General features: G+C 39.5%; 1 protein-coding gene across 1 annotated transcript in view; it reads right to left on the minus strand.

The window, feature by feature from the left end:
* The window catches only part of MYH9 (myosin, heavy chain 9, non-muscle), a 70059-nt gene extending 56743 nt beyond the window's left edge, over positions 1-13316 (minus strand). The window contains exon 1 of the mRNA XM_009332612.1: positions 13231-13316. The gene's annotated coding sequence lies outside the window, so the exon portion shown is untranslated. The remainder of the gene's footprint in view (positions 1-13230) is intronic.
* Positions 13317-14095: the final 779 nt, after the last annotated feature.

Here is a 14095-nt window from a genome sequence, read left to right on the forward strand (position 1 = left end):
TTCCTTTCAACAAATGTATCGCTGTAGGTGGTATGCAACTTTGTGCCAGAGTCCGTATGGATAGCCATATATTCACAGTCAAAAATTCTTTAGCAAACAAAGAGAAAATTACTCTATAAATAATAGTTTCCTTCAGCTTGAGTTTAAAGTCTTTGTCTTAATCCTTACAGGATATGCCAAGCAGCTATCCCACACTTTACCTCATCTTTCCTTCCCCACAGGGTCACTGACACTTCCACCTCAGTCACCACAACGGTGATTCTCAGAGCAACTCCTTCTCCCTGGCTTTTCATATTTTTATTGAAAATCCAGATTTTAATGGGAAAACAGTGAAGAGATTTGTTGTAGAAATAAGATGTAGCAATGAGGAGGCTGCCATGAAAAATTTGAGCTGTCAAGAGAGCTCCAAGATCACACTACAACAGCTAGCCTGACAGAGTATGTAGGAAATAGAAAAGACTAACAATTCAACAAAAGATATTGAGACTCCATGACATTGCGGAGTATCATCTGCAGGTTGTGGTCAAAGGGTTAAGAAAAGGGAGTGGAGGAAAGGAGGGGAAAGGGAAAAAAAAAAAAAAAGAAATATTCAATTGTGTGTGGATTTGTATCAGGTTTGGCAAGGCAACAGCTGTGCTCTACCCTCCGTTACACAGTTTCCTGCCTATGCAACTCCCAGAATCTAACCAGTTGCCTTTTTTGGCTATAATCAGGCAGGACACAGAGGCAGTACGCTTCAGCTAAATTCAGTTTCATCATTTCCTGAGGAATCCTAAGTAACCAGCCATCTGAAGTGTCCTACATTACACTGAAACATATTCCTCACTTCCTTACTGTTAAAGCCCATGCATTCAATACACCTTGGAGATTCATTCTGAGATAAAGACTAATTCTTTTTGGATAAGAAGTACATAAGACCACAAGAAATCTTTCAAGGGGTATTCCAACCAGTTCTAGATCTGAAGAGAACTAAGGAAAGCACATAGCTACAGAGAGGTTAATCAAATCCCTTACAGGAGGGGAACCCCTGAATTATCTCGCACACAGCAAGGCTATGTTCTTTAGCCGCTAAGGGGATCATTCTATAGCATCTATCCCTTTTTATTCCCAGGACTGAAAACAACAGCTATCACAGTGAGAAAGAACCTAACATGGCTATTCTAAAATCTCACTAGACACTAAGTTTTTTATGCCAGTACTACTAAATAGTGAGGAGATTCAAAGATGGTCTGTACCTCAAACTTCAGACTTGAAAATTGCCCTATTGCATGGCAGCAGCAGTCTTATTCTCACCATCTCAAACTAGTTTTCATATGCTCCAGAAGAGAAGAATCCTCAGGTACCAGAACTAAAAAACTGGAGGATCACACTAAGATAACATGGTATTAGTGCTATTCTCGAGGCTGACTTCTAACCCACAGGGCCTCTAAACTAGCAATACCACAAACCAACCGTTAATTTGCCTTCTCCACAAGAACACTACCAGAGGAATCAGATTCAGCAAGTTCCATCTCATGGGCTCCAAAACTTAGCTTCCTAGCTTATGCTGCATTTCACTGGGCATTTCTACAAACCCTTTAAGTGGTCAAGGAAGTAAGTCCAGTAAGCTCTTGCAGACTTACAGCAACTCACAATGAATGCAAGTCATTACCATTTTAGGAACAAATTAGGAAGCAATTTGTTTGCCTAGTTTGCATTTTGGTTGTAGATAATTATGTGGGGCAAGGACATTTATCTTTACATGGCTATTGTGCAACTGTCAGATGAGAATACCGTTAACAATATTCTTTTTGATGCAATACCAGTCTATAGGTAAGAAGACAAACCGTCCTTGCTTTGAGTTTAAATGCCTCCTTCCTAGTATTGTTTCCAAAAATGAAATACTACAGTCACTTCCCTGTTAACCCAGTATGCTCCCTTATTATGGTTCATAGCAGTCTGAGGAACAGGCTGGTCAAACGCTGCTTGTTTTCCATTATTTCAGGTGCCAAAAGACATTCTTTTGCCATTTTACTAACTACATAGTTCCCACAAAGATGCCATACAGTTACAGATGGAGGCAAGGTGATCTCTACAGTCATGAATAGGACAGGACCAAGACATTAATATGTAGTCCAACCTTAAAAAAAAAAATTTCAAGAACCCTTTACATACATATTTCCCTGCATTCTTTTGAGATGAACAAATTAAACTGTTTAATTAAGCTAAGATGCCATGCATTCCCATTGAACTAGGCAGAATTACCCAAACCCCTCATTTGAATACAATCATATGGACAGAAGCTTGCCTTAGCCTCCTACAATTTCATAGCCTTAAGGCTTGAATTATGAGACACTTCACACACTCCTCTCCCTGAAGTATCAAGTGCTTCCCAAAAATCTGGCAAATACCTTGTCTAGCTTGGAAAGGTCCAAAAGCTGCCCCTGCTATAAGGTCCCTTCCTTTGGATTACAGTGTTTTGCAACTGCTAAAAGCATAGAACATTATCTGTTTGCAATTTAATTTTCCAGAACTATTTGTATTATTCCTCCCCCCCTCAATGTTTACTCTGTCAGCAGCCACAGAATTGTTTCTGGGACTGAGCCACTGCTCAGTAAGATGAGCTTGGGCTATGCTAAACTATCGGGGTAACGGTTGAAATAGAAATAGAATTAATATACTCAGAAGAACATTAATGGCAACAGTTAAAGCATCACACTTACTAAGAAGTATTAGAGCACTAGCTAGGCAAGGAAAGCACTTTCAGTTTGAGTTACCCAAACCGCCATTAAAGTAGGGGTCCCCACACTGTTCTTTTTAGGCTTCAGCCTCATTATTAGCAAAGGTGCATTACTACATTGAAATAGACAGCTTTAATCACAAACCATTCCCCTACTTTAATGAATTATGAGAAGTTTGTGAAATACTGGGCTATAGAGAACAGAAAATAGCCAGATACATGTACTGTATACTTACTGATTCAGATCATAATTTCAGAACTCTGCTATAAGACAGCCTGCGTGAAAAGGGACATATGTGGATAATTACAAGAAGTTTTCTTCTGCTTCATATCCACCAGTAAGGCACCATTATAAAAACTTTCTGAGATTCCACATGAAATGATCCCCCCATATGGTTTGTCCAGTGGCCTTTATACTAGCAGTGCAAGAGGAACTACCCTAAAGATCAGGGTGACAAAAAGAATGAACAATAAATAGCAAACACATTTAGACTAAAAGAAGGTAATTCCCTTTGTTTATACAGTTCACATTTTAAAAGTATTTCAGGAACACAGTTCCCATGCCATTTTCCAAACTGGCTTACCTTCAGCAGGTTGCGAGAGTATGGCATACAAGACAAAAAGCCCTTACACAGAGCAAAAGGAATGTACACCATTTCTACAGGCAAGACAAGACTCTTACACTAGAAAATTACAGCACTACCGGTCACTTACAGTTCCATTTCAGTTACAACTAAATTGTCCTCAGTGAAGAAACTTGGTTCTTTGTTAATACACAGCATTTAAAATATAATCTGACTTTGAGAAGAAGCTAATGATTCAAACTAAGTTTAGTCAGTAACATTCATATGACAGGAATCCTTGTTAAGCGTGCAATCTGAACAGCTAATACTTGCATTATTTTTGCAAACTCAACTATTTCACTTTCCCCAGCCAGCTGAATACAGTTCATCAAATCAACAGAAACAGTTGCATTAAGTGCAGATAGAAAGCACAGTAAATAGACTTCAGTGGCCAGATTGCCTACAGTGACCATGAACTGACAACATTAAAAAACAAAACCAAACCCACCACAACTATAATTCCCTTGTTTTCAGTAAGAAATGGTTCAGATCTCCACTGTTTAGGACATACTAGGCTGACACTTATCAGCTCCACGTGCCAGGATGTTTATGGGAAAGAAAACCGCGAAGTTTGTCAGCATAAACTGCTCCAATTTGTAAGTAACACCTATATAAAAACTGAAGTCTGAATCACTAAGGGTGAGAAATGAGTCTCAGGAGGGAGGGGGAGAGGAAGGGAAAGGGAAAAGCTGGCAGGAAGCTGAACTGATGGACCGGTTATATCTGCTTGTTTCTCAAGTTCAGTATATTGTGACACACCAGTGCCTGATGCTTCAGGCTGAACTCAAGAATCATGAATTTCAATTATCCCATTAAAGAATCAGGCAAGTACACGAGTTTGCAATTTATGCTTCCCCTCACAGATAGCCCCCTGAGCTGAAGGCATTCAGCTACACTTACCCTTTTTGTTCAGAATGCCATGCTGCCACGCAGACTCATTTCTTCTAGTTCAGCTTTATTGGGGATTCGTGATTGCTATTAGGCTACTGTAGTTCACTGGTTTCCTCTCTAGTCACAGTCTGACGCACACAATACATTGTTGAAAGATTTATTTCACAACTGGAATGCAGATTGCTGGCAATTATTGTTGCATATTCAGTTTGACTGTAGTGCTGCCCAGACTTGCCAGCTACCGTGTTTATTACTGTAAGTTAAACTCAAGGTAGAGCACTAAAGTGCCTTCTCTGTAAGCACAGGGCTCCAAAAATCAAGAAGGAAGAATCTACTTACCTAGTGTATAAATGATACCTGTATTACACAAAAGTGATCTAGTGACCAGGCTTACACATAAGACAGAAGAAAGAAGCTGAAGGGAATTCTGTATCATCCAGGTGGCCTAAAGGTACCTGGCATGTATCCTCAGAACAGTGAACGTGAAATGTTTCTCAGTTTGTGTGTCCAGCTCTCTTCATCAGCTGTCAAGCACAGCTTTCTGGTATGTGTGAAGCAGCACTTGCATATTCTACTGTAACAGCTGACACAGGAGGTTTGCTCTGTGAAGCTGGGACTTTCCATGGCAAATTGCAAAGGCCACAAAGCCATATACAAGTAAGACACTGTCCTTACATGCCACTTTGTAGTCACCTTTTCTCTCCACTGGGTTCAAATGAATAACAAGATTGGGAGAACAGAAGCAACAAGCACAGCTGATGTAGATGTAACATAAGTTAATGCCAACCTGAAGAGGCTAGTTTTGGGTACCAAACAGTGAAAACAGGATCACGCAGGCTTCACCACCAGCTATACAAGCACAGAAACGATCTTGGGCCACCACACTGCATACCATAAAGAAATTAACCACTGTCGGTTATGGGCAAATATGGCCAGGCATAGCTTTCCTAAGTTAATGCTAAGGAGGGTATGCTTGCCCCTATTTTAATTGCACCTTCTCAGTTCAGTGAGACGCAAAGACACATTACCATGTACATGGCACCAATAAAGTTAATCAGTTCTATGAAGCCTGTGCACATTGTTTAAACATACCAAACACTGGTTTAGGGAGGGGGAGGGTAGCCTTCTGTTGATTTCAAGTCCAGTCTTTAGCATGACAAAGCTATGCTGGCTGCCACCCAACCCCATTCACTTTGAATAAATATTCAAAGTTTACAGTCCTGCATAATATACTTTCTGCAACTGTTGTTTCTCATTAGTGCACATACAGTACATGCCTTCTCAGCAGAGGAGAGAATTCCTCTTCCAGAGACAGTGTGCCCGCAAGGAAAACATTCCACGGGGAGAACACATTCTTTGTGACCACTCAGCGAAGTAATCCCACTTAAGGAGACAGCTGTAGTTCAGAAAACTGCAGCCCATCCCTACTGTTCAAGCTGTTTTGCTGGAAGACTTGTTTTCAGGAGGCATAATGGACTGCAAAAGTTCTGAACAGGCATGCAGAATTCCCTAGGGACATTGCATGAGGAAGGGAGGGAGGAAGAGCTTGGAAAGTTTCAGCCTGTCCTTGTTATCTCAGGGTCACTTTTCATCCCTTCCCTAATATTCTGATTTAAAGCTAAAAAGATATCTGCCAAGAACTCTCTGGGGCACTGAAGTGTAAGGCAGCTGTTCCAATACATAGTTCTATATCAATTAGCACTCCCTATCACCTTTGTCAACTCCAGGTTTAATTTCATTGCAAGAGGGAACAAGGAATAAAACAATTATACCTAAATACAGAGAAGAAAAATATGGTTCTGGTTCACTCTTTTAGAGACATATTTAGCATGTATGTGGCTAAGATAAAGTCACCTTACAGGAGCAATTATTCTTGCTTACATTAACTGAGAACTTGCTTTGATCTCAGCATCAATAATACTAATTTTCTTCCAGCTCATATTGGAAAGAACCAAGAATCAGTGCAAATACGTCTGGCAAACCATTTTTAAAAAGATTATTTTTACATTGCAGCAGGGAACCACGTTTCTCTAGAAACTTACAGCTCAACCTACTGTGCCAAACTATGACGGTGTACAAACAGCCTTCTGCTATATCTCATATTTTTATTCTTGTTTCAAATAGTTCTGCTCCACCATTAACAGCAGCTATAGGGATGGCAGGCAAAAACCCTGGCACAGAGAAGTCTACGACCTTTATACAGGGTCCAAGTTTGATTCTCAACTCTTCTAGCTATACGCAGAGATTCATTAAGAGGACCTACGTCTGTTTATGAAGGTGATCTTGGAGGTGAGGGGGCAGGAGGAGAGTGACTCTTTCTGGACATGAGACCAACAGCAACTCCTACACTGAAAGAAAAGCTACATAGCTTTAAGCTCCAGGATGTATACGGAGGCCAGGCTGAAAACAACCTTGCAGAGCATAAATATCAAGTTCAAGATGGTCTGAAAAACTTTGAAACATTCCAATTGCGACATTTCCCTATTGCGTTCAAGGTCTTGCACAGCTTTGTGGCTCCTTACTTAGCTATCCATTATAACTAATGTTCTAGAGAAAGCCCCCGGTGAAGCAGAGCGCACAAGGAACATTTGCCTAGTCCGTACACCTCAGCCTCATGCTCGTTTTCTGGCTAGCTTGTTCCTTTCCTGACCTACCCTGTCTTCTCTAAATGTCAAATATATCAATCTTTAAAAAGGAACAGCATTAGGCACCTCTTATTTTAGAATTCACCCAACCATGCCCTCCTGCCTGGATCTCCTGAAGCACTGATTTTTGTATTAAAGGAGAAGAAAGGACCCATCTTCCAATCTGAAATGAGTAAAAGCAAGGGCACTTGAAGTAGGAACCTAGTCTGAATTGTTACAATCATGGCTATACGGCATATACAATTTTCTCTATTCTGGCATTACAGGAAAAGACTTTTTTGGAAAAAAAGAAAATTATCCCCTCTGACAGAAGACTGATGTACTATGACATTCCACAGTGCCAATAAGAGGAGGCAAATGTAATTTGGAAGTTTCCAACAAAATTTTGCTTTCTGGCATAGCAGGATAAAAAACAACATAAGGAAACACTTACCATAGAGTGGCAGAACTGTTTCACATGTTTCCACCATAGTTAACAACGTTCTCCACAACCATATACACTACAGTGCTATGGTGGTGAGACACTGGAAGAGGTTGCCCAGAGAAGTTGTGGATGCCCCCTCTCTGGAAGTGTTCAAGGCCAGGTTGGATGGGGCTTTGAGCAACCTGATCTAGTGAAAGGTGTCCCTGCCCATGGCAGGGGGGTTGGAACTAGATGATCTTTAAGGTCCCCTTCCCACCCAAACCATTCTATGATATTCTTCTCCTTAACTACACGAGCAAGACCTGAACCATTACTGCAGTTGTACTTTTTCCTGACAGAATTGGCATAATACAGTGTGGTAATACTTATCAGTTAAATCCACATCAAGTTTTTAGAGCATTAAAGAACTAAAATCTACTAAAATCTACTAGTTCTGCCCATTAGGACAAAACTTAGAATTTGCCATGTAAAAAGATTAACTCCCACTATGTAGAGGAAGAAGGTATACTGACTATGCACATGTATATGCCAGTGCTATGCAGACAATATGTAAATACTTAATTTTTAGAAGTTACACCAGTTTGTCCAATAAAATGGCAACTCCTTTTTTAAAGCACAATTATGACTAATACATCTTCCTCATCACATTTGTGTGTTCTCATTTTACATTTCCCATCATATACTGCATTAAACTGCAAGCTCAAGTTCATCTACGCAAAACTCTGACTTGGGAAGGGCCATTAAAACAATTCAGAATAATTTACTGTGTAATGAAAGGTCAAAGACTTTCGTATCTGCTATAAACATTCATACTGCAATACAACCCAGACAATAAAAGCTAAGTGAACTGGTTTCAGTCACAAATCTTAAGTCACAGTTTAAAGAGTTTTTGCGCCTGTGGAGAAATCTTTTTTGTACTTATGCTCCTCTAAGGAAGAAAATTCCCTTTGTCAGTAAGCAGACACGTCCATTTGAAACATGACAGTTTCAAGTATCCAATTACTTAATTATTTTAAATAGTCTACCATATACCTGTACCCATACTCCCATATCCATTCATTTAAACAATTCTGTAAAGTCTGAATACATTTTACTTGATATCAAAAGGAGATAAAAACATCTCTATCTCTGAACAACAGAAATAAAGACATCTGAACAACATCTATGAAGAATAAAATATATTAAGTGGTATTTTGCTAAAAAAATAAAATTCCATTAATACAAAAAAATGTTTTTCTTGGATTACTTCAGATGCATTTACAAGCAAAAAGTGACTAAAATTGTTTTCTAGATAGTTATCTGCAATCAGCAATTTATGAATTAAACTGCCTGTTTCTGATACTTTCATCTCAAATCCACCCTTTCTGATGTGTTCCACTAATTGAACACAGTGAAAAAAACACAGCCACCCACCCCCTCCAACCACCCGAAAAACAGAAGAAAAAAAATATCAATACCTTCCTCTGCATTTTAAACTATGAATGACATGGCCAAAACAGAAGCCAGAGAGTATTTTTCTTCATCTACATAAAAAAACCTGTCAAAAGTCAATTTACCTCATCAACCAACTAGTTCCAAGTGTTTAGCCAGGAACTTTCTCATCCAGTTCATTGGTTTGACTTCAGATTTACATTCAGTATTTGTTGCCAACTTCTTACATTTAAGCATCTTATATTTGTTCGAATATGCCTAAGTCCTAAGATAGACTATCAATTTAAGAAAAAGAAACACTACCAATAAAAATTACTTTGTACTCACACTTTTCTCAAAATAATTGATTTTATTGATTCAGAGCACAGCAGGACTGGAATCTCTTGCACTAAATGGCAAGCAGACCTACAGCGTAACAGTCACGCCAAAAAGAGCTTATTGACTAAAAATTTACCTACAAACTGATAAAACAGCAAAAAACAGGACACTGTTGTAAGTCACATTTGGAGAAAAAGACAGAAGCAACTGAAATTAAATTTTTTATTGAAGTTTTGCTCTAAGTTCAATTCAGTGTTTCCTTTTTTTTTTTTTCTTGGATATTTAAATCAACTCTAAGTACGTCAGTAAAACTAGTGTTGGCCACAACAGACTTCAACCAAAGTCAAATCTATTGCACCTCCAAGGTTGATTAAAAAAAGCCTAAATTCAAGTGAACTGGTGAAGTCTTGACCTTAAAAGAAAAACACAGATGAATGCACTCTCATCACTGCAAACAATAAAGAGGGAAGTAAACTATTTATAAGAGCATGCTTGAAATCTCAGATTTTAAACAGGAAGCTGCCCAACAGAAAAAAAAAAATCTGACTGCACAGGACTGTCAAAGTTGAGCTGTAAAATTTCTCTAAACCTCTTTTCTTGCAAGTTTGAATGCCTACTTTGCTTTCATTCAAATCAGAACTCCACTTCTGTGTTGAGGCATATATCACAATGGATTTCCTGCCAAGACTCATTAAAATGGTAGTTCTTGATGAATACAAGTATTCATCAGTTAAGACGACTTTATGATACAGATTTCCAAGTTAAGTTTCCCTCAACATATATTAATTATTAGCTTGAGTTTACCGAATTCATTCATCCATGTGGTTTTATTTACTACTCTCAGTAGAGTCAGCATACATGCATTAGGAGAAATTTAAATTTCTAGTCATGAAGACAAGCAGAATCCAAACCCTATGTACAAAACTCTAGAGGTATAAATTTCATTAAGAGGTCATGAGTCAAACCACAGTATGCAGAGTTATATTTCATTATACCTCTCTGCATCTAACAGCAATACATTTGTAATACTTCTATAAGAAACAATTTGCAGTAGACAAGTATGCTAGATCAATTTTACAGTTGCCACTTTGCCGTGTTCAAAAAGGACATGACTTAGCAGTACTAGCTCCCGAAGTATTGTACAATGAAATCAATCCCAGTTCCATTACTGGAAAATTGTAGACACTACTATTTCTTTAAGCTTTTTAGGATGCTCAGAAAGGCAACGTATTGTGCTGAACAGTACCAGACCAAAGGGCCATTAACTGAAAACAGGGCCTAGTCAATTACGCTGAACACAACTGGGTTGGAGTGAGGTCAGAAGATGTTAAGCCACTACAGTAGCCCAGGATTGTGAGACGAATCAGTGTTGAGAGTACCGCTTCAAGTACTCAGAACAAGTTCTCACAGCTGCTAAAGAAAAAAGTGAAGCGGATAAACCATAATTAAAATGAACTTGTAAATTGATGCATTTCATTTAGTTGTACAACACCCATTTGCATCAGCTTCCAGGGCTGAAGTTGCATTTGTGTTTTTGTCTCATCATACTCTATTTAAATCAGGTTGCTAGTTTCCATCTCTTTCTGCACTAGGAAACTCAATTAGAACCATGGTGTGCTTAAACTGAAAAGAAATTTAAGGTACAAGGTCACCAAGCCACCATTAAGCTAGAGCAATTGCCAGCAAAAACAATGCCGCTGTAGGCAATCCTATGCTATTATAGTTTTGTTCCAACCCACAAAAGACTTAACATCAGGCACACAATTTCTCTATTTAACATACGAACAGCTGTGCCTCAGTTATAAACTAAGAAAACAAAGACTAATAAGATACTTATACGAGAAATCGAAGATAAAAATGGACGTTAGAGGGCAGCGAGTGCATTATTGAGTCAAACAAACAAAGCCATACTAAATCATACACTCAGGATTAAAGTTTTGGACACCTTTTAGTAGATGTGCACACTAACTCTGGGCCTCCGAAATACACTTTAGTCATCAGTTAGCTTCAGCACATTATCCAATAACCTGAAGTTACCAGGCAAGAAAGCAGATGTAGTACAGAGGGTTAGGGGATAAGACAACCTCAACTTTTACTTCCCCTTTTGGTAAACCTTGCATTAACCAGATGCGTTCCTGTACCTCCAGTGGGTCCACTTACAATCTCACCCTATTATAGTCATACCAATTCTTAAGTGACATAAATCTGGGCAAGACACGAGCCTAGGGATGGGGGCAGAAGCAGAAGATTCAGCAGAATCAGCTCAGAAATCACAATACCTATGACATGTGTCCTGTCCCATCTGTTCAGTATCCTGGAGATTAACAGAACAAAACCTGAATTTTTGGGTATAGACAGACTACTTTAATCTCCCAGTACAACTGAAGTATATTTTCATGTAGTTAGTAGCCATGCCAATATACATACATTCCCTTGTACCTGCATGTGAACAGTCTGACAGAGGACTAACCTCTAAATTATTAGTTCTTATAAGCATTTAGTACATTAAAGACCTGCCAAGATAATAATGGTTCAAGTTTTCAAGATAGTTTGTTGCAGTGGTAAATGTAAGTCTCGGCATTTGTAGTAGAAATACTTGCAGTGCCAAGTACTGTTGCAAAGAGATTTAAGCACCTGTGGCATCTGACTCCACCAGACAGTTTTCAACTCAAACATGAGTATTAGAGCTACCACCCGCTACACAGTTTGAACACTCTCCAACATTTTTCATAATACCAAAATAATGTGCTGGACAACACAGATTATTTCAGCCTCCTAAGTGAGAAATTCTTCTAATCTCTTTCCCAAAACTTTACTGGACAAGTATTTTATACTTTTTTTAATTATTAGTATTATTACTCCTCATTCATTAGATTCACCTAAAAGATTATGGTGTAGCTCTCACAACCTATTTGTCCTCTTAAAACGTTCTCAAGTATATCAAAATTCACCTAGAGGAAATGATGAAAAACAGCTTACTCTTTTTCTGTTCAGATGAAAATATCACCCTGGCAATTTTTTTTCTTACGAGACTAACTTGAAAGAAAAAAAAAAATCCCAGAACCAGGGTAGGAATATCCTAACAATCTATGCAAACAAAGTCCATAAAGGCCTTCAGTTTCTACACCCATTCTTCTGGGACAGACAGATCCTGGCTATTTAGTCTTCTTGTTTATACAGAAACAGCCACACGCTACCCAGCAGAGCAAACTTTGAGGTCAAAGTCTCTTCTCCAGAGAGCTTCCAAAATCAGATCTTGGCTATACAAGTCAAGCATCCAAGAGATGACACCATACTACAAAAAGAACCACATAACTCACCAGCTTGGTGCTGGTCATACTCACTTTGAGGTTCCAGGTCAGTAAATATGAGAAGTTCAGACCCACGTTTCTATCCACTGCTAGCAATTTTGCAGCTACCTTAGAGTTATTGAAAATTTTGCCTCTCCGTGTCCAGAAGGCCAGTGCACACGCTATGAGTACGTGCAACAAATAAAGCCATGAAGAGGGAGAACACATCAATTTAAACAGGTCCACCTGACATGGAGCTTCACAGAATCATTGCGTGATTTCACTCTAGTTATTTTTACAAGGTCAGATTAGCAGCACAATCTTGTGTTTCTACAGTTTTGGCAATTGTGATTAACAACTTCAAAACTCTTTTGTGCTAAAGGCAGCTCCGCTTACATTTATCAATTGCTTTCCCCTCATTATAACTTTCTAGTTAACAAGAATATTTGCTTATCTCATTTAAACTTTGGGAGAGGACGCTACAGTTGCAGACAGTGCATCTATGAGTCAATACATATCTGCACCGTGATTTTCCATTTTTACTGGAATGCCACGGATAAGTGAACTTAAGTCATATTGCTACCTAGTGACTAATTTCAAAAGCATCTTTACACAAGCAGTAACTGATTAGAGCGCTGTTACTCTGGAGTTAAAACAACGTTACCGTATCTAGGCTTATGGATAGGAGATGTATACGAGAGTTAAGGATGCGTAATTTAATCTTTCAAGCCATGGTTCAACAGCCTCCATGCAAATTAACTTATATTTCTTTATAGTGTAGGGCAGAGGCACAGAAACCATAGTCTGCAGGCCAAAGTCCACCTATTACAACATCTCTTTAAGTTTGAAGCACACATTTCTTAATGCATTACTGGAGAGATTGACAGACCTGCTCAGTTAGAAAAAAAGCTTAGGTTCTTAGTCCGCTCTGATGGAGTGTGGCTCAGGACATCATGACATAGGACACAGAAGAAAAACCTATGGAAGGAGAAAGATGAAGAGCACAAACGGTGTTTCAAGAGGAGGAAAAAAGAAGGAAGAAGGAAAGGAATTGTAAGGAGAAAAAAAAAGGGGAATTTAACAGCCATTGTATGAAGAGCTTCCCAACCAATGCAGTTTACCGCTGAAAAATTCCACTTTATTACCACAAGCATGTTATCTCTTTAAAACTCATTTCACCCTGTGTTTAGGCAAACCCTTATTAAACCCCCTGGGTACACACCACCCTCGGGGGCTATGAAACTTGTTACTTTCCACACCTACTGGAGACAGGTTGGTAACGATATCACTAAAAGCCAGAGAACTTTTCCTACTCGGTTGGAGGTGATGCCTGAGAGCACAAGCTATCTGCAAGAGTTTTTACTGCAAGCTTCATCTTGCCCTGTCACTCCCTCCTCCCTCTCTCCTGGCTTCACTGTACAGACCAAACCTAACGAGGAAGTCGAGATCTGAGGGCGGAAGCCAAGCCCATTGCAATGTCTGCAGGAGGATTGTCAGCCTGTGACTCAGGCTACAGCCCTGACAGCTGCCAAACGGTCCTATTTTTCCCTACCCGTTACTTCCAAAGGACGGACACTTAAACGCGAGGGGGGAAAGGGGGGAGACGCACCGGAGGGAGGGGAGAGAGGACGGTCCGGTGGAAAAGAGCGCGAATAACGCCCCCTCACCTCCGGGAAGGCCAGTTAGCAGGGCGTGGAGGGAGGAGAGAGGCAACTCCCCGGGCATAATGCAACCGTGCGGCGCACGGCGCGGCG

Source organism: Pygoscelis adeliae, unplaced genomic scaffold (genome assembly GCF_000699105.1).
Source record: "Pygoscelis adeliae isolate BGI_AS28 unplaced genomic scaffold, ASM69910v1 Scaffold399, whole genome shotgun sequence".
NCBI classification, from domain to species: Eukaryota; Metazoa; Chordata; class Aves; order Sphenisciformes; family Spheniscidae; genus Pygoscelis; species Pygoscelis adeliae.